Source organism: Anas platyrhynchos, chromosome 21 (genome assembly GCF_047663525.1).
Source record: "Anas platyrhynchos isolate ZD024472 breed Pekin duck chromosome 21, IASCAAS_PekinDuck_T2T, whole genome shotgun sequence".
NCBI lineage: Eukaryota > Metazoa > Chordata > Aves > Anseriformes > Anatidae > Anas > Anas platyrhynchos.
Window position 1 is genome coordinate 6,140,026 of NC_092607.1, and position 19,654 is coordinate 6,159,679.

General features: G+C 44.3%; 1 long non-coding RNA gene across 3 annotated transcripts; it reads left to right on the forward strand.

The window, feature by feature from the left end:
- The first annotated feature begins 982 nt into the window (after positions 1-982).
- Positions 983-14,730, forward strand: LOC110351346 (uncharacterized). 3 transcript variants are annotated; one of them, XR_011804463.1, is made up of 6 exons: positions 983-1,068; positions 1,872-1,930; positions 3,304-3,444; positions 5,948-6,135; positions 8,258-8,365; positions 9,898-14,730. It is a non-coding gene; the product is annotated as an uncharacterized lncRNA (long non-coding RNA). The 3 variants fall into 3 exon arrangements; XR_011804462.1 differs by lacking the exon at positions 9,898-14,730 and adding an exon at positions 9,440-9,890; XR_003501549.3 differs by lacking the exon at positions 9,898-14,730 and adding an exon at positions 8,488-8,960.
- The last annotated feature ends 4,924 nt before the right edge of the window (positions 14,731-19,654 follow it).

The following is a 19,654-nucleotide window of genomic DNA, read 5'->3' on the forward strand; positions in this document are numbered from 1 at the left end:
TGGGAATTTCCTCCATGGAGGATGTCTGCTCATGATTTGGGTTTGGGTTACCCTCCTGTGATGTTGCAGAGAGTGAGACCCACAGGGCAAGAACGTACAGGCACTCCTGTCACCCATTTCCCTCCCTGTTCTCGCTTCACCTTGTGCAAATAACGGCCCTTTACTTCGGAGGAGAAAAGCCCAGTGAATGGCTGCGCTGGTGGAACCATGGAAAAATCAAGAGGGAAGATTCAGAAGGGGGCCAATGGAAAACTTTTTTTTTTTCTTGGGGGATGATTCTACGGTCACTTGGGAAGCTGTCTGCAGGGCATCATCCCAAAATGTATCCACTCTCACCTAGCTACCACTGTCATTACTTTCTGAGTTGACAGCATGGAGATTTCAATACGGTGGGAGAAACACATGGTCCCCGTGCCAAACCAAAAAGTCTGAATTACTTGATTACTCGCTAATTATTTCCTGAAGAACAGCTTCAGACAGAAGGTTGAGGGCCCTGCATGCATCTCCCAGAGCCATCAGCTGGCACAGGCCGGCGAGGAGCTGCACCCCGGGCACCGCCATCAGACCCTGCTCCGGGCTGGGGCCGAGCAGTGGGGCTGAGGTGCCCGGAGCCTGCACCGCAGTGCCAGGAGGGGCAGGGGGCTGCTGAGGGAAGCGCCTGGCCCCATTTCTTGGTCAAATTTGGTGTTTGTGGAGGTTGAGGTGGGGACAGGCCGTGTGGGGAGCGTGGTGCTTGGTGTGGGGTCGCCCTTGCTGGGTGCAGGCTGGGTACCACAGGGACCCCCCTGTGCTGCATCTGTGCAGAGCTGGAGGAAAAACCACCAAAACTCACCAAGGAGCAAGGAGACGCTCCCATCTTTTTTACAAGTCCCCCTAAGGAAACGACATCATTTAGCCCCAGGGGTTAAACCCTCCAGCTCCATGCCCTCACGCACAAACCCCCACAGCAGGGGCTGAGCCGGGCAGGCTCCAGGGGAGCCCGCAGCTATCGCGAGAGCGGCTGACGACATGACACGACAGGGCACGGGGCAGCAGCGGCAGCACCGCCCCCTGCCCGCGGCGGCCCCCGTGAGGAGCTGGGGGGGGGCCGGGGGGAGCCACGGAGCGCCCCGTGCACGGAGCCGGGCTGGGGGCGCTGGGTTTGGGGCAGAGGAGCCCCAGCAGAGCTCCCAGCGCCTGCCCGGGCCTGAGGGGCTGCAGGAGCGAGGGGAGGGAGCCTGCAGGGGGAAGGGACAGGCTGGGGATGGCGTTAAACTGGCAGAGGGCAGGCTCAGGTGGGGTGGAAGGAGGAAATTCTTCATTCCCAGGGCGGCGAGGCCCTGCCCAGGCTGCCCCAGGAGCTGGGGGTGCCCCATCCCTGGGGGTGCCCGAGGCCAGGCTGGGGGGGACTGGGGGCAGGGGGTGGCTCTGGGTGGGCTCTGAGGTCCCTTCCCACCCAAACCCGTGGGTTCTGTGGTTCCATACACCAAGTGCCAGTGAAATGGGACCCATTGCCCTTTCTCCTGACAGGAACACCCCTCGCACCGTGCCTCACCCCTCGCACCATCCAACCTAGAAATTTTAGGTCAGAGGTTGGACTTGATGATCTTGAGGCCTCTTCCAACCTAGAAATTCTGTAATTCTGTGCCTTATCTCCCCCCTTTCCATACAGCCGCTCGCAGCTCTCAGCTCTGCTTCCAGGCTGCTGCCTGAGAACAGCGGTGGGAAGGGGTTGGGGTATCGCTGCACAAACAGATCTCTGTGTGCATAGCTGTTGGGGAATGGCCGTGCCAGGATGCGCAGAAACAACTAGTTATGAATTATTTACATTTCTTTAGTTGCTGCTCGTCGTTTGTTATTCCTCTGTTTAAACAGTTTGTCCTCTGTTCCAGGAGCAGAAGGAAAGCCAAAATGACTTCAGTGACAGCTCAGATATCCCACAGAATGACTAGTAAGTAGTCAAAGTAAACAACTTAGGAAGCAAATGCAGCCGGAAAAATTATTCATCCCATCCGCACAGCAGATTGGTCAGAAAAAAGGAATTTCTGTTCTACGGAAAAACTTTGAATTTAAAAAACAAAGAAGAGATAAATTGTTTACCTTTCCGACAGGATGAAAGTGTTACAAAGAACGTTAGTGATATAATTGTGGTTCTTTCTTTCTACAATGTGAGAACATCAGAATGACGCAGGAAAGGAAAAAAAAAAAAGTCAGTTAAATAGGTGATGTGTTTGGTTTTTTTTTCCCCTATCAAAATGAGAGAGAAGTGCTTTATTTTGACTTTTTTCCATCAAAAATTGTGTGGAAATCAGTGGTTTGCTGTGCAACATTTGGATGAAAATGAAATCCATATTTGCTAATGAAGCATAACTACAGCAACAGCTCCAGTGCTTTGTTTCAAGTTACAGGTCTGATCCTGGCACTAATTTCCCCAGAAAGTCTGTCCAGTTAAGTGGAGCTTCTCTGGACATGCACAGGGCTCCACCACCTCGGAGATAACTCACAGAGACTTCCTGCACTGGGAAGGGCCTGTGCTCATCGCTAATTTATTCACCATGAATAATTCAACCACTTCTTGTCATTGCTTTGCCACACATGTTTCTGCCATAGCCTGCATTTGATTTTATCATGAAAACCTCGAAACTGGAGACAGAAAGAACGTAAGATGTTTTCCCACCCCCCCAGACAGAGATGCCCCTCACATTGTGCTGGTGGATGGAGTGGAGAAGGCAAACACGGGACATGGAGAGCTACAGCATTATTAGTTTTGAATGTTTGTATTTTATTTACAGTGTTAGGCACAAAAAATAATACCTGGTTTCTAAGCATAGGTGAGGTACAGAAAAAATTGCATTTTTAAGTAAATAAAAAAAATGCAGAGAAAAACCAGTTTTTCCTCTGTCTAGCTTAAATATGAGAATACTGTAGGATTTATTTTCCAGGTGAATTTTTGTTGTTTTTACTCTATAAATAAGCCTAGTTCCATTGATCTCAATGGCGCGATGCTGATTGACACCTACTGAGGATACATGCAGAAGTATTTTTCCTAATGAGCTCCTTCTGAGCCCACGATTGCCAATTGATGTGGCAATTACATATTAATGTGTGCGACTGTGCACAATCAAACTGGGCTAGAAGGGATGCAACCTTTTGTTTCTTTAAATTAATAAAATATTTATTGCAATCAACTCATATCTCCCAATTTGTTGCCAATTAACTAAAGTGTTTGGTGTGCAGCTCATTGAGGGTGCGGCAACAGAGCTGCACTCAGGGAACAAATCGGAGGCTTCTCATGCTGAATTTCGCTCTTTTCCTTCTTTCCAGGTAGGAGCAGAACAGCAGGAGCTAGAATACAGTGAGGACTGTCCCCTCCAGGGAAAACCATCTCCAGTCATCAATAGCAGACGGCCAGCACACCCATCATCAAGGCAAACTTCTGTTGGTGAAGACCAGAGATTTTGGTCTGTAAGTGGGATTTTTAAAAACTTCTTTTTTTTTTCTTTTTTTTTTTTTTCCAGGAATGTTGACTTAAACGGGCAGAAGGTGGAGAGGGTTGCAATGCAGAGTGAGACCAAGTTTTGAAATGCGTTTGTCGTGGAAATACAAATCTTGTTTTTCAGCTGGCCTGGTTTATGGAATAAATTACTCCAATTCTATGGAACCCCAGTATTATGGGACTTCAAGTCATGGTAGCACATGTTTATATTTATACAGCAGCTAAGAAAGGACAGAGAGAGTACTAGGGATGTTATCTTGGACTGGTAAAGTACCTTCAGAGCTGCCGTAGGCTGCACCATTATTGCTGGAAAGGTGACTTGGCTGCTTGGAAGGCAAGCACAGGCTTTCATGGTGATGTGGCAGCTCTGGAAGTCAGTGAGAACAGGTTTGGCTTGAGTATGAGTATTTAGTGAACATCCACCCCTGTCCACTGCTCTCCTTCTGGTTGTTTCTGAGCATGCCTTGCCCCTGGGACTCAGCAGGAGCTGCACGGCTGATGTGCAAGCCAAAAAAAACCCCAAAGCCCAAGTTCTTCCACTGCCCCAATTCTCACTTGTGTCCCATAGAAGTCTGTTATTTAAATTATGTTCACAGCATTAATGCTTTGATGGCTCCTTTTTACAGCATTTTCCTCTCACTTGTTTGTTTTTAATTTAAACTAATGAGATGTTTCTGCATTCCTTCCTCTGCGTCAGAGAGCCGGAGAGATTCATTAGAACTCCTGCGAATTCTGGAAATGAGTTTGTAAAATCTTTACTTGGGACATTTCAGATGTGCACACGCCTGCTGGAGGAAGAGCCAGACCCCCCCCCCCTTTTTTTTTTTTCTTTAAACAATTTTTGTCAAAGTCTGTGATGAGGGACTGTCTCTTCATAAAATCTGTCTGATAGGATCTTTGATCTCCGTTAGGAAGTGGAGCTAAACGAGGAGAGAATCAGCATCAGTAGCGTATTTCATCCCAACTTCACAGCTCTGATGCAGGAATGGTGATTCATCCCCCAGCCAGGCCAGTTCTTTCAGTGAGTCTGCCATTCATGTGAACTAGGTCTAGCACGCTACCGTTGCTCACATAATTATTAATAAACTGAATGTCTGCATCTAGAATAAAATCAAATCACGTCTTATTTTCCAAGAATGGCTAGGCAGAACAAAGCTAACTTTGTTCTAGCTAAATAACAAGAATAATAAAAAATAATAGATAATAAAAGCAGCCTAGCGCCAGCAGGGTGAATGTGCAGTGTGGACTCACACCAGCAGAGTGTGAAGAGCCAGGGGACACGTGAGGTGTCAGTACTGCCACTGCTTCTTGGCTTGACCCCTTCATGAGCTGCAGACTCGGGTCTGTTTGGAGCTTGTTCAAGTGTTCCCTTGGAAGAAGAGCATGGGAAGAGGCATGAAGGCTAAGGGACTGGAGGAGGACAGAGATTCTTGTAAATCTCCCTTCCTTTGCTTATGGTAATCCCATTTCATCAGCCCTCTGTTTCCGATGTGATAGAGCCTTCCTCTTTTTATATGAAATTAGCACTTCATAACCTCTATACGGAAATGGGGCATCGTTTAAATACAGTCAGTGCAGAAGTTTTGACTGATTACTGGATCAGAGCCAAGGAAACTTAATGATCAGATATGGATAGCTATGCAGCACTAAGCGCCAGGGAAACCATCCCTCTGGAGCTGTAAACCGGGCAAATATGATAAAAGACAGCAACCACAGAATTCCTTGGTGCCAATTTTCAAAGGCACTTTTCAAGAGGAGAAAAGTGCTTGCAGTGATCTTCATTGCTTGCATGATACGTCTCCCAGTAAATGCACTGAGAAACGTGGTACAAGTATCTAATGTTCAGCCAACTACCACTAGTGTGTGCTGTTGCAGGCCATTGCCATAGAAAGTAGAAGAAGGTTGTTTTTTTTTTTTTTTTTTTTTTCATCTAGGTGTGAAAATAAGTAAATCTGGCACAAGCTGTAGTAGAGGAGAAGGAGCTGATGGTTTCTTTAAGGACAGAAAGAAGTAGCATATAAAATAAACAGTCCCTTGTAAACACGGTACTGCAGCAGGTACTTGCTGCTTTGCTCCGTCAGGGTGCAACCCTTCGTATACTTCCCACTGCAACATTATTTCTGATGAATTATTGAGGTAGGAAAGATATTTTACCCTCCCAACCAGCTCAGGCGAATCATTAAGTGCATCAAACCCTCTACTATTTTATCGAACCTGAAAACATTTTGAAAAATGAGAGAGGCATGTCTGCTTTTAACACAGATTTTATCCTTTTTACATTTTTCCCAAAAGCCCTCTCTGGATTTGGGGAATTTTCTTCATTGTTCATGGGGCCTTATGTGTTTTGTTTTGTGTTTTTTTTTTTTTTTTCTTCTTTTTAAGACAATGTTGAATTATTGAAAAACACTAAATTATTTATTTTCTGATCAATAATACATTGGATGCTCTGCTACTTATTTTTATTATTGACAGAAGCAAGTTGGCCGCCTGAGATGAGAATACACTAAGATGAGGAAGATGCTGCTGTAATCAAGGCAATACGGAACCAGATATGCAGTGACCACAAGCTGGGCTACGGAAGTCCTTCCCCGCTAGTGAATATTCAGTCTCTTTGGAAAGAAGTGGTTCCTCCTCTGCGGAGGAAAGTCTCACAACACAGGGTATGTATGTCCTTACATCAGGCTATACATCAGAGCTGAAACAGTCTCAGGGAGAGGCTATGATGGAGTGAAACACAAACTCCTGATGTGCATCATTCCAAGAGTGGTTTTGGGAGATGGAGGTGGAGTTGGTGATGTCCCTGCCAGCACACAGCAGCCAGCCTTGCAGGTGGCACAGCTCAAGGGGCATCCATTTCACTGAACAAAACAGGTTTGTGCAGGGTGTTGTGGTAGAATATGACCTGTATGTCTATGCAGTACAATCAGGTTCATATTAAAGATGTTTTATACATAACTGAACAGAAAGCATTAAAAAAAAAAAAGAGATAAGGCAAATTAATCAAATCCTCAGAAATATGTAAAACACATAGAGACCAACTAATTGAAGAGTTATGCATCCTAGGATGATAAAGGGATTACCAGATGGCGTCACTTATTTGTCTTGAGTTATTTCTGAGAAATTATAGGAGGAGGAAATGTATAGGAAAGGAAGAAATGTAAATACTGTCCTACTCATCAGAAAAAGTATGACACAGTCAGCTACAGTCATTGAATTTGTAAATCTGAAATAAAAAAGGAGAAAATATTTCTTTGACGGTGGGTTTATGCAGAAAAAAATAATAATCTTGAAGACAAATTCAATATCTTATTAAAATAGAGTTACAGTTACTAGCTGAAGGGAATGTGGTGGGCACAGTCTATTTGAATTTTAGAAAAGCATCTGATGCAATCTCTCATAAAATTTTAATCTTGAAATAAATTAAAACTGCCTTTGATATAAGCACAGCAACATGGATCCATAACTGGCTAAAGAATCATAAAAATAAGAATGAAAAGTGGCATTTACATTGCACTGCAGGAAGTAGTGGTTCTTAATGCAACCCCGATAGGAATAATTGGCCTTATTTATTATCTCCCTAGCAATAGAGAATAGGAAGTGCACCAGCATGTTGCCAGACCAAACAGGAAGGCAAATAATGGACACCAACATTGCGAGGAGGTAACAGAGGGTTTTTCTGCCCATGGTGGACTGTTACAGTAGGCATACAAAGTGCTTTAAATTCATAGCTTTGCTACACAGAGGTAGCTTGGGCAGGCAGAGACTGGCGCTGCAAGCAGCTCTGGTGTTTTAAAACCAACATGAATGCAGGAAAATGAAATGCTTGTCTTTCACAAACGGTAATGTATGTGGTATTCATGATATTTATACATTTAGTGGTGTTCTCCCTTAAATGGATATTGCCTGCAAGAAAGAACTAGTGGTGACCCATTAGGAGACCCTGGGGGATGTGTCCTGTGCGGTGGCTCAGAGCTGGGCTGGATTTTGACCATCCGCTTTTGGGGGAAAGCTAAACTCTTCTCCCCTTTTGCTGAGTTCAAACCAGATAGGACTGGGGTTGCCAGTGACTTCTCATATGAAGATGACATTTGGACCAAAGTGCACAAAGGTACTGGTGAGGTGTTTTATAATGCAGTACAGCAGTTCTGGGATTTGGGACTTGTTCTAAAGTTCCTTGCTCTAGTTAATCCATGTGCACAACAGAGGGGATCCCTTTCTAGTTTGTCTGGAGGAAAAAAAAAGGAAAAAAAGGAAAAAAAAGAGAAAAATCAGAAATTCTGGGGAGAGCAAAAATTGAGCTGGAGAGTCCAGATGCGACAGAAGTGAGAAGCAGCTCCACACAGTGGTAATTGACTCTGAAGACACTATTCATCTGAATTACTCGGTTTGCAAGGATTGCCATCCTTTCCATCTTCACAGAGGAATTCAATATATTCAAGAGTAAAGCTGTGCAAAGAACTGATTTTTCTCTCTGTTGCACAACCTGAATAAGGAAATGTAAAAGAAAATCATTTCACATCAACTTGAAGCAATTCATAAAATCCATTTAGTGAAATTAGAGTAAAAAATATTTCTTGTGAAATGAAAGACTTTCATTATGCAGCTTTTAATTCTTTTAAAATAAAATCAATGTCCTGCTGTTATGTAGCTTGAAAAGCTTTGTTTAAAGACATCAAGAAAAAGCACCCTAGTTTAAATATTTTTTCCTAGCAATTTCTTTTTCCAAAACAATTTCTCAGATTAAAATATATTAGGAGAATCTTATTTTTTCTTCAATTTCAGTCTTTGTCTTTCTGATGGAGTATGTTCCAAGGAAAGTCTTCCCCACCTCCAGCTGATTCTGGAGGCTCCCAGATGCTTCCTTCACTTTGTGCAGTGCAATGGCCATGGGTAGGTACTACCTTCTCATTGCTATTTCTTAGGAAAAGCCCCAACAGCTCTAGTGTCAGAGAGGTGGCAGGGTCACTGGGGTGGCTGATGGTGGCCCTGGTGCTCTCCACTTTTAATCACAGAGAAGACCTGCACTGGAGAAGTTTTGGAGTCCAGCTATACCTGTGGAAATCAGCTTCAGATCATCTGGGATCTCCACAGATGTCCTGTTCCTTCTCACCCATCCTCTTAAGCCTTCCTTGCCAAGGCTCCCATCACAGCGTGGACTAAAGCTGAGCTCATTAGCACAAAGAGGAAGCAAGTTCATTAGCTCACGTTTAGCTTGATGGAAACCACAGCTCTGGGTCTGTGAGCACATAGCTTGTGTGACACCACAGCCACATGCCTATGCTCCATCTTCCTGCCCTATAAAGCACCGATTGTCACATCTGGAGCTCCCCGCTCCGGCAGCCTTTACTGCATTCTTCATTTTGATGCCACGTTCCAGGCTTTAAATTGCTGAGTCCCCTATTGCTCATTAGCAGGCGCAGAGAAATGGTTTTTATAGACCCATGTATTAAACAAATAAAAGACGTCAAGGAAACTTAAAAACAAATCCAGCTGCTCGCAAATTTACTGCGTGAACATTAAACTCTCATTAAATGCACTTTCATAAAGGGTGGCTTTATTTTTCAACTCTGAATACCTGTGACAGCAGGAAGTAAGGTTATCAAAACATGCCAGCTGAATGAAAACGTCGCCCGGCCTAGGGTTTATAAGTCTCAGTGATGGTGCAAAGAAACCAGAGATTTCTGCCTCTTGTCCTCCTTACAGCCAAGGCCGATGGTGCCCCAGGAAAGGGCTGTGGAGAAGGGGTGGCTGATGCTGGCTTGGGCAGTCCTAGCAGAGCTGCGGGTGCACACACAGCACCCACATAGGCGCTGTGCAGAGGCAGGGAGAGGAATCTGCTTGCTGTGGCATATTTACGCATCAGACACTGTATTGATATGGACATATGTGAGCAAATAGAATTGGTTTATTCTCTATTTGAATTTTTATCTGCAAGAATAACCCATTTATTTCTGAATAATCCAGGCTATTGAATACTGAAAGCCCTCCTTTGACTGCAAAAGTCACTGCTCCACAAAATGCTGGCAGAAGATGCTCGGCGAGCCCTGGGATGCATTGGGCTTGTTCCTGCATGGCTCCTCTGACCCCTGACCAGTGCCAGGCAGACCTGCAGCCTGATTCGATGTGGCCTTGCTCGTTTTCTATTAATATTTTGCTAATGTGACTCCTTTATTCCATTTCTGGTTGCAGTAGTAAAAAGTGATTTGATACCAGAAGAAGGGATTTATATCTTTGGTACCCAATTTTCTGAATACTGCACAAAAATGTACATACAGTTCTTGGCAATGAGCTGGATTTTGTATGCAAATTGGGTTGCTGTGTGTGTAATTGCCCTTTCAATGCATAATTGCCCATGGGCAGTTTTTGCAGAAGATCCTATCAACGGCATGTGCAGATAAGTCCTACATTTCTATTCACTTCAGGAAATGTGCCCAGGCAGGAATTTAAAACCAGACACCCAGGAGGGATGAGAACTTCTCAGCGATCTGGAAACAACGAACACGCGGGCTGTAACCAGCAGGCAGGATTTTGTGGACATGATGAGCCTGAGAAATGGAGAGGGTATTTCTGCTGCAGGTTCAGGACAACTCGTAGCAGAGGCAGGCACCTGGAGGGGATGGCAGCAGCTTCCCAGATCTCACCTGGCGATTGCAGCGCTTGGAAAGCACGGCTCAAATTAACCCTTCCCTCTTCTGCCTGAGTGCTGAGCCACAGATGAGGAAACCCCCCAGAATTATTTCTGGGTATTCATTCCTTGTGTGAATGCTGAGATAAGAAGGGGCTCAAGCCCTTTCCTTCAAACCACAGTGGAGAAAACCTGCTGCAGTGCCTGCAAGAAATTTTCAGAAAACTTTTGTGAGTTTTTACTGAAACCACAAGCCTTTTTTTTTTTTTACCCTTCCACAATTTTTCTGTCTAACTTTTTAAAGGCACTTTTACTGAAGATTTACTGATAGAAACCTTCTACTGAGTGCATTTGATCGCTCCATATTTCAGAAACAATGTAAGAATGGAAAAATCTCTCTCTTTAGGCTCCATTATCTCACACTCCTGTTGTCGGCACTGAGTTATAAAGAACCGGTGCTACGCTTAAAACGCTGAATGGCTTAACTGCTCAGAACATAAAATGAAAGCACTAAACTTACCAGTTTTGTGTAAAAAACATGCACTTTTCCCTTACAATAAACAAATAGATATATAACAGCAAGCGAAATAAAGCAGGCAAATGCCTCGTCTTCTCTCCTTGGTGTGCAGGGCTGTAGTTGCCTGCTGTAAGAAAATACATCGCTGGCATTGACTTTAAGCTCCATGATGGGAGTGAGAGTTGTCTGTTCACAGCCTCAGTGGCAAATTGGGTCATTTCCAGGGGTAGTACTGTAAGAGATTTTGTCTCTGAAATTGGAGCCCCCTCTCCAAATGCACAGGTCCAGCATAGCTGTAGGGAGCACCCCAAGTTTGTGTTGCGGTCGTGATCATCCTGCCAGCGATGAAAATCTGCTGGGCAAGCTGTGTCTGCTTGTGATAAAATTGATAAGATAAATGATTTTTGTAGACAAAGGAAATGCAGGATATCTCATCTATCTGGACCGAAGAAATCATTTGATATAGTGCCACATGGGAAATTATCAGCTCAACTGAAAGCGTGGAGAATTTATACAGGACCTGTAAAGTGGGTACAGCACTGGCTAAAGGGAGGCCACTGACAGCAAACACTGAAAGGGGAATTATCGCTCTGAAGTGAGGTTACCAGTAAACATCCCCCAGGACCAGGAGCGGGACTGAACATATTTCATTTCTGCACTGACCTTGGAAGGGAACGTGGGAGTGTGCCAATGACATTTACAGCTCATGCAATGTTGGGAGCATCGTCAGTGCACACCGGGATGGGGCTATTAACTGACGACTGACCTTGAAATCTGAAGTAATAGAAGTGGGATAAAATGCAATAGTATATAACGTATGGGCAAGTTCTTATGGAACAGCCGCGAAAAATTCAGCTATTTGTTAGAAGTGGCCGAGTGTACTTGAATGTCACAGGTTAACCATTAATGGCCAATTATATGGTCTCAGGAATAAAATGGTCAGATATATCCAAGTGGGATTTCCAGCTAGTGCTGGAAGTTCAGGGAAGCACTAATTCGTTTTCACAAAGGTTGGTCTCATCTCATCAGAGCTGTGTGTGCAGCTCTTCCCAAAAGTGCGAAAGCTACAAATTCAAACTGCAAATGGTCCAGTGAAGGGATCTGGGGCAGCCAGGGGAACACAAGCACTGTTCATCTGAGAGAGGAAGAAAGCACTTTGTTGATTTAGGTGAAGACTGGGTGTGCAAAGTACGGGAAGGACAAATGGTTTAAATAAGCCAGGAATTAATTTAGGCTTGAAATTAGAGGAAAATCTCTGTAGCAAGAAGTTGGGACACAGCCCTCAAACAGCAGTGTCAGTGGGGTGTGAGCGGTGCCTGACAAAGTTCTCTTACTGGAGCTGCAAGTGGCCATCAGGAGCTGGGGGTCAGGCCGAGGAAGACACTGTACTAGTTGGCTTTAGCAGTTTACACCTGGATCTGAACAGATCAGTCATGCAGTGAACGGGGCCAAAATGAGACCACGAGATTCACCTGCCTGCAGGCCACGTGGATTGAAAACCCAAAGGAGCAGCCTGGGCACCGCTGTCAGCTCAGCACTCTTCAAAGGATTCCGAGGAGACGTACAGAAAATGCGTGCATTTGCCAAAACCAGGCTCAGGCCATGAATGATTCATGAACAGAAAACAAGGCTACATTCATCGGATAATTTATATGTAAACCACTCATTCCTCCAGCTACAGAAAAAAGCCCAGATCCCTGCAGGTCAGAGCTGTAAAGAGCCGCCAGCGGTGGGAAGGATGCCCTTGTATTTATGCCCTGTGAGGTTTTCCCATCAGGCTGTCAGCAGCCCCTCGCTCCGCAGCACCAGGGATGCTCGTGCCCTTTATCACTCACCACAGACCATCCTGGGTGCACATCCATCTGACGTGCTGATTTCTGGGGTGCTGAGCTTGTTGCAGGTGCTTTGGTTTGAGCGGTAATGGTAGTGCTCACCGAAAGCCAAAATCCTCACATCCAATGTCATCTGGGGGGCTGTGGGCATACTGCGATCTGTTGGGATGGAAAGAGGCTTTGGAGGCATCTGTCCACAAACCCGCTGTATATCAGAGATCAAGGAGAGAGGCACTCAAACACAATCCACGTGTAAAAGCAGACTGTTTTCTGTGCTGGAGGGTTCTGGGGTCTCTGCAGATAGGCAGTGCTAATTACTGTGCTCATTTTAGTGTTGCTAATGTCCATTCCTCATTACGAGCATGGTCCAGGGTCACCAAAGTCTTATTAATTCCACAACTCTGCGATGGATAATGAACTGCAGAGAAAGCAGGAAGGAGACCTCAGCTCTGTGTTGGGAGTTTGCCATTGCCCTGCCTAGGACAACCCCAGCCTCGTGGAGCTACATGGTTCCTCCAACGTGAGTCATCCTGCTCAGCCTCCCCGAGCTCTGTTTGGTAGGATCCTGGCTCTTTCTGTTTGCTTTCTGTGCAGTGCAAGCATTTGCCCAGCGGCTGGTCAACAAACAAACAAGAGCATTCTGTTTAAGAACACGTTTTTAATATCCTTCACTAGTATTGATCTGACAGTTAAGTCACTGAATGGTCTTGAATCTGCTGAAGAACATAATAGACAGCAAAAAGATATTACGACCTCAAGCAAATGGCTCGAAACCTGTGAAATTTACCTGAATGTGGTCACCAAGCACCACTCACCTCATACCTACAGGAGAAGCAGCTCCACCAATGAGCTTTTTTAAACCTCTTACAGCAAACTGGGCCAGATGGACAACGGCTCTGCCCCAGTAACGCTGCTGTTATTTATCTTCTATTGGGAGTAGGCAGAGTTAACAGACAGTTTATGTTTAACCAAACATCTTTTGGTTTCAACTTCTGAGAGCGTGATTGCTGAGTTCTGATGAATTTCCAAGTTTTTAAGAAATTAATTTCATTTAACATCATAAGCTTCCTAAGGCACTTGCTTTCAAAGGCCTGTCATATCTGCCTGTGTCTGCCACAGATTTCCATTTTTTTCACATCCATATGTTAAGAAAGAAATGAAAAAAAAAAAAAAAAGCAAAAATGCGTGGTTTGATTCTAAGTTGCAGGGTTTTGATAACCAAATCCCTTTGTAAGCTGGTAGAGGCAATGGCCACCTTCTAATTCATGGCATTGTTCCCTTTCTGCAATCTCCACGGCCCCGTGCCTTGCTGCCAGAATATGCAAAGAAGTTTCTTGATTGTCATCTCTACCTTGCAAAGCTGTTCTTGACTTTGAAACTGCTGCAGTTCTTGCAAGGCTTGTTTTCAACCTGAATAATTCTCAGTATTTTCCCCACAGTTCTGCATAGCCTTCTGGTCCTCACTTCAGTGTTGGCTAAGCTGTCACTTACAGGAGTGATGCTGTCATTACAATATTTGATTGTTTTTTAGTATAGCTATCGTTGAAAGCATTTCATAAGGAAACTAGTTGGTTATTTCTTGGTGAAGCTGGTGGCAATGCCAAGTAGTGGGTGTGGAAGAACGCGCCTTCAGCTTCAGCATTGCTGTAGCATCAGGCCCACGAGCTGCCCCTGCCTGCATCTGGCCCTGAAGATGGCACCTGGCAGAATTCACACACCTTCACTTGTCCTGCATTACTCCTTCAGGCACCCCAAATGCACTTGCAATGGACACCGTTACCACTGAATGCTTTTTGCAATCCAGCAGTTAAATGAGGATGCCCCCCTGAGCCCCCAGAGGTTGCTCTGTATCAGTTACTGATTTTTGGCTTACTATCAGTGCTGTTTTGATTTGTGCTTATGGTAAATACGTGGCCTTATGAGCTGAAACACAATACTTCTCCCCTAGGGCTTACCATAACCAACTCTTCCGTTTTGCTGAGTGTACCAGATATTTTTTCTTTCCTATTTGGAGCATGGAGCCTTTTTGCTGTTCCCTTGCAAAGCTTTGCCAGTCCCTCATTTTGTAGAACAGTCTTTTTTTTTTTGTCATTGCTGAACATTCACCAGTTCAGCAATGCTGACGGACTTCAACTTTGAGAAAACTGCTGTTGAGTTTTCTGTGTAATATTTCACTGCTATTTTTATTAACGCTGAAAGTTTGACTTATTTTCCAAGGTCAGTACCTTCATGGACCTTCTACCACATAGCTTCAAAAAGCTTCTACCTGCTTTTAAAAACTGGTTTGTGTGCTGCTTTTTTTTTTTTTTTTTTAACTGTTGGAATCTTTCATTGTTAAGGCCTACGAGGGGGTCCAGCTGCTATAACCTGAGAGTTACAACCCTAGCGCGTGGATGAAGAGTTTTTCTGTCACTTCTTTGAGAAGCCACTTTGCCTTCATGATCCATCTCCTTCCTCTGGTCTTTACTCAAATTGCATTTTCCAGCATTGTTTGTTCTTTGTTTTGCGGAGAGCTTCTCCTGCTGCTTCTGTGAGTATATTTTGGAGAAGCTGATGTTCCTTTTTCAGCTGTCCCCTGCATGCTCTAGATGTCCTCACCCACCCTGCCTCTAGGGTTATTGCCTGTAAGCTGGCAGTGGCAGTTCAGTCCCTGCCGGTGGTCATTCTGGAGCTGCGGTTGTGATAGCAGGTAAACACCACCAGTCTTTCACTATTTTGATTTTCATAACCCAGACTGCTATTTGATTGCTTTTCCCTCGCACTGGTTGATTTTTCCTGGCTGAAATATCTCATTGTTTAGAGGAAGTCATGCCTGGATTTTCATTAGAGTCTGGAGACAACAGAAGAGCTGACCCTCACTCATCCCCACAGCTTTCCGTAGGTGTGTGATATTAGATGAATTCCAACCACCTCACTGCCTCCCAGATTATAAGCAATTTTTTCTGACATGCAAATTATTAGTTGTGTAGACGTTGTACTAAAATCAGAATCATCCATATAACGTAAAGATTTCAAACTCCGTGCAAACTTCTGCAGAAGCGTTCCTGCTCTCAGCAGTGCTTTGTAGTTGCAGTAAGGGCAACTCCTGAGAAGCACAGCAGCAGAGATTGTATTGTTTTATGGATCACAGGGCTGGCTCGTCACAGATCTCATACGTTTATCCAGTACAACGGCCTTGGTATTTGCCTGCATACCGGGATCACAGGCATTCTGCCTCTCCCTGGATATGTCTCCTCCGAGGCTGTAAAATTGTTTGAAATCAAATACAACATTTTAATGATCTTATGAATTCTTGGGTAGAGTTACTGCCTAAAATAACCCATCACATCCAGTCAGAAGCAAGTGTCCTGATTCAAGTCTCATTGCCTCCAATGAGAGACATGTAAGGAAACCCGCTGTCGTGTGAAGAAATTCTTGGAAGCAATGTGCTGAAATAGTTGCAATGAAGGGTGAAAGCGAAACGGTAGGTCAGGGTTGGCACTAAAATTTGCTGGTTGAACACTCCATTAATGACAGTGGTTTAAGACCTGGCTTCCATACCAGGATGGATTTCCTGCATCCTCTGGATCCCAGTAACTACCTGCTTGGAAGAACAAATCCCTGCCAGCTCCAGCCTTAGAGCTCTGCACTGTGAGTGGACAAACAGCTCAACCTTGAAGTTGAGTGCTTTACATTCAGTTTGCAGTTTGGGTGGCAGAGGAAGAGGAAAGGCTCTACCTTCCTGCCTCTGCGGCACCTATTCTGCAGAGAATTTTCATTCCCAGTGTTTTGGAAGTGGCTCCTTCCCCCATCCCCAGCTGCACGTGACAGGCTGACATGCCAGCTGAAGCCCTGAGTGCAGCATCTGCTCTCCTCCCCCCTGCATCACATGCGCGGACCCTATTTATAGCAGGAGAGGATTTTTGCTCTTATGCATCATTCTATCCAGCAGAAAGCAAAACAGAAGGAGAAGCTGGTGCAAGAAAATGCTTCCTTGAGCCTGATTTTGAACAGAGAAAGGAGGAACAACCTCCTGCCCCTCGCAGTGCTCTCAGAGCACACAGCGGCACGTTGGCCGCTGTGCAATGCCTGAGGACCTCTTGGAGGCTACCATACCATGGGGATGAGCAAATTTGAATTGAGCCAAGTGTATTTAGTTTTTAGAAGACTGGCATAAGTCATCTTTATTGAATATAATTTAGTTTTAACATATTGCTCTGTGCTTGAGTTATTATCTTCACTGTGCTTGGAGAAATAAATTACATTGAAGCCTTTATTTTTGACCTGTGACATCAATACACGCCATGGACAGATTCCAAAATCTTATCAGCTTTGGCATGGCTATTAAATTACAGTAGTGAACAAACCTCTTTAGAAATGAAAAATGCTTTTGGAGCTTTGACCTTTTACATTTCAATTCGTAAAGAGCCCAGTGCAAATGGGAAATGCTGATCAAAATCCAGTTACTTTAATCTTGCAGGATGTCCTTTCTGCAGAAGAAAGAACAAAATGTATCTTCGTGCTTCTTAGCCCTTCAGATCTCGACACCAAAGTTTGCCTGGAACTATGATATTTGGTGCTAGAAAGCAGCGCTTATCAGCACAGAACACAGCAAATTAGCCAGAGACAGATAGATTCCAAAAAGAAACCTACTCCAAAATGAAGATAGGAATTAAAATTGGACAAAGGCACACAGCTATTCTTCTGGCAGGCAGTCTGCCGTAGTTGCTGTGCAGAGAAGATGCACGAGGAATGTGCAGTATTTTAACCTCCGCTCCAGCTCTGCCTTCAGCGTGCACCGAGGCTCCTTCTGTTTGGAAGATGGGGAATTGAACCGAAACTGGCATTTTGTGTGTTCTAAAGCCAGTTAGCAGTTCGCCAAGATTTGGGTTGTTTTCTCACTTCTCCCACTGTGGCTTCTGTCTTCGCAAACCATTTTCCCTCTTCCAAAAATTCTGCATTATTCCTTGTGCAACACATGGCAATGTGAAGCCTGCAGTGTCAGATGGGGAAATAGATTGGGATCAAAGGACAAGATTTAGAAACTGTGTTGCAGAGCAATGTGTAGCAGCTCGGCTGAAATAAATGTCTCTGTAGCAAAATTGACCAGTTTACAGAAAATATTATCTAACGTTCCCCATGTTTTTTGACTTTTCATCTATTTTCAAACAAGTGGAGTAAATGCCTTAGTGTTTCCAAACCTTTCAAGGAAACCTAAGATAGCAGGTGCTTTCCAGAGGGGTGTTGGATATTAATTCCTTTCTCACTACTTCTCCTAGCTCAGCTTGCTTTCGACATTATTCAATAGTGCTTTATGTGTTTCTGACAGTTTTCAGCGAGAGACAATGTTTCTAGTGTCAGTAAGAACAAAAAGCAAAAGTTACACTTAAATTAATGAATACAACTGGACAAAGTCTTCTACAAATTTGTCTTTCCCTACTAAGCTTTAATGAAGCAGTAGCACTAAGGAGATGCAGAGGAGTTTCTGGATTGTTTGTGATTTTTCAAGAGAGCAATTCTACCCTAGGACATCCATCAGCAGCACTCATTTATATTCCACTTTAATCCTGTATTACCTTTTAATAGCTGGTGAAAATCTTGACATTCACAGGAAGGCAGTAGCTAGTTTCCTTGCTGAATCAGAACAAGGCAAGGTGCAACTGTCTGGGGCATAGGAGGGCTCCTCCGTTAGTGAAGGCAGGAAGATAATTGAGTATACTGATGCACCAAATGGGACCTGCACTTCTAAATGGATAATTACAGGCCAATAAACTCATTAAGAGCAGCTTTGCAATTAATTTTTATTTATCTATTACAGGTGCAATATTGGACCTAAAATTATGGACAGCAAATAGTTAACAGGTCTGCAAGCCAGGTCTGTTAGCCAGACAGTTAAAATAAAGCACTGAAAAGCCTAATGTATGTTAATTGAATGCCAGTTGATTAAACATATTCATTGAGGTTTCACATATAGGTCATAAGTAATCTATCTATTACATACTTGTTAAACCTCATTAAATAATTGCCTAGTGGTATTTAACATGCAATAAGTATCCCCTGAAATTCAACTAAAATGTATTCTTGCTTATGAATTTGCCTAAGTGAATCGATTGAAGAGTGTTAAAAAAGACTTGTTAAATCAAATACTGCTAGTGAAGTTTTTAAACAGGAGAGATCTGCTGTTCTGTAGTGCAAGATATTCCAGTAAGCCTGCTAAAAGACATACAGTATCTGCACAATTATCCATGTAATTCTGTGCTGAGGAAGAAGATTAGTCGCTGCAAAGCCATGCTCAGGAGCACGGAGCTGGAGTCTGCAGGACAGAAGCAGAAAGCAGTGCCTAGGTCGGGAGAGACATTGCAAGGCATTCGCAGGATGAAAAAGCCTGGAGCTGCAAACCTGACGTCTATTTTCATGAGTAAAAAACTTTTGCTAAAATCTGAATGTTTTTCCCCAGATACAAGGCTCGTTCATGCCACTTGTCCCTTCTGGGTCATTAATACGATCTTGCAGTCACAGACTCGTGAGCGGAACAAGCCAAGTCCCCTTCCAAACATAAATTAAAGCCTCGTGGAGTCTGTGGGAGGCACTCACTTTAAACCACACATTGCTCATCGAAGGCATGAGTAAGCTTAGGCACCGTGTCTAAATGATTTGCCTAGACTTTCTCAGAAAAATAGATGGAGAACATCATCAGAAACCTTCAGAAATCTAAACCTTGCACCTCGGTGGTGTCAGGGAACACGTGGAGTGCACTTAGCTTCAGCTTGTGAACTGCTTCTGTTCCTCCAGAACAGACACTGCCACAGAGCTTGAAAACTTTCCCCTCCTCCAGCCAAGTGCATGTGGCTCGCCTCAGCCATAATTGATAATGAGCAGCAAAAAAAAAAAAAAAAAAAAAAGTTTATCAGCTAGAGCTTAGTTGTTGATGGATTACCGAGACATCTGGTTGTGGCACAAATGACCAGCTCATGCGATTTATAATACTTCCTGTGATGCTCAGCATCATGGACCAGGCTCTTTTCAAGAAGATAGATGCAGTTTATTCTTTCCTGGGTCTTCCCAGTGTGTTTCAGAGCCCAGGAGCACTGGCAGGCCAAAGCACCCCCTGCCTGCTCCCTCCAGGTTATCTCCAGGTGCTGGCGGTCTGGGGGCCATCCAGGTTGGAAGTGACAACTCCGGGAGCTCCTCTCTTGTCTCACACAGGGCCAGAGAGACAGAAATGT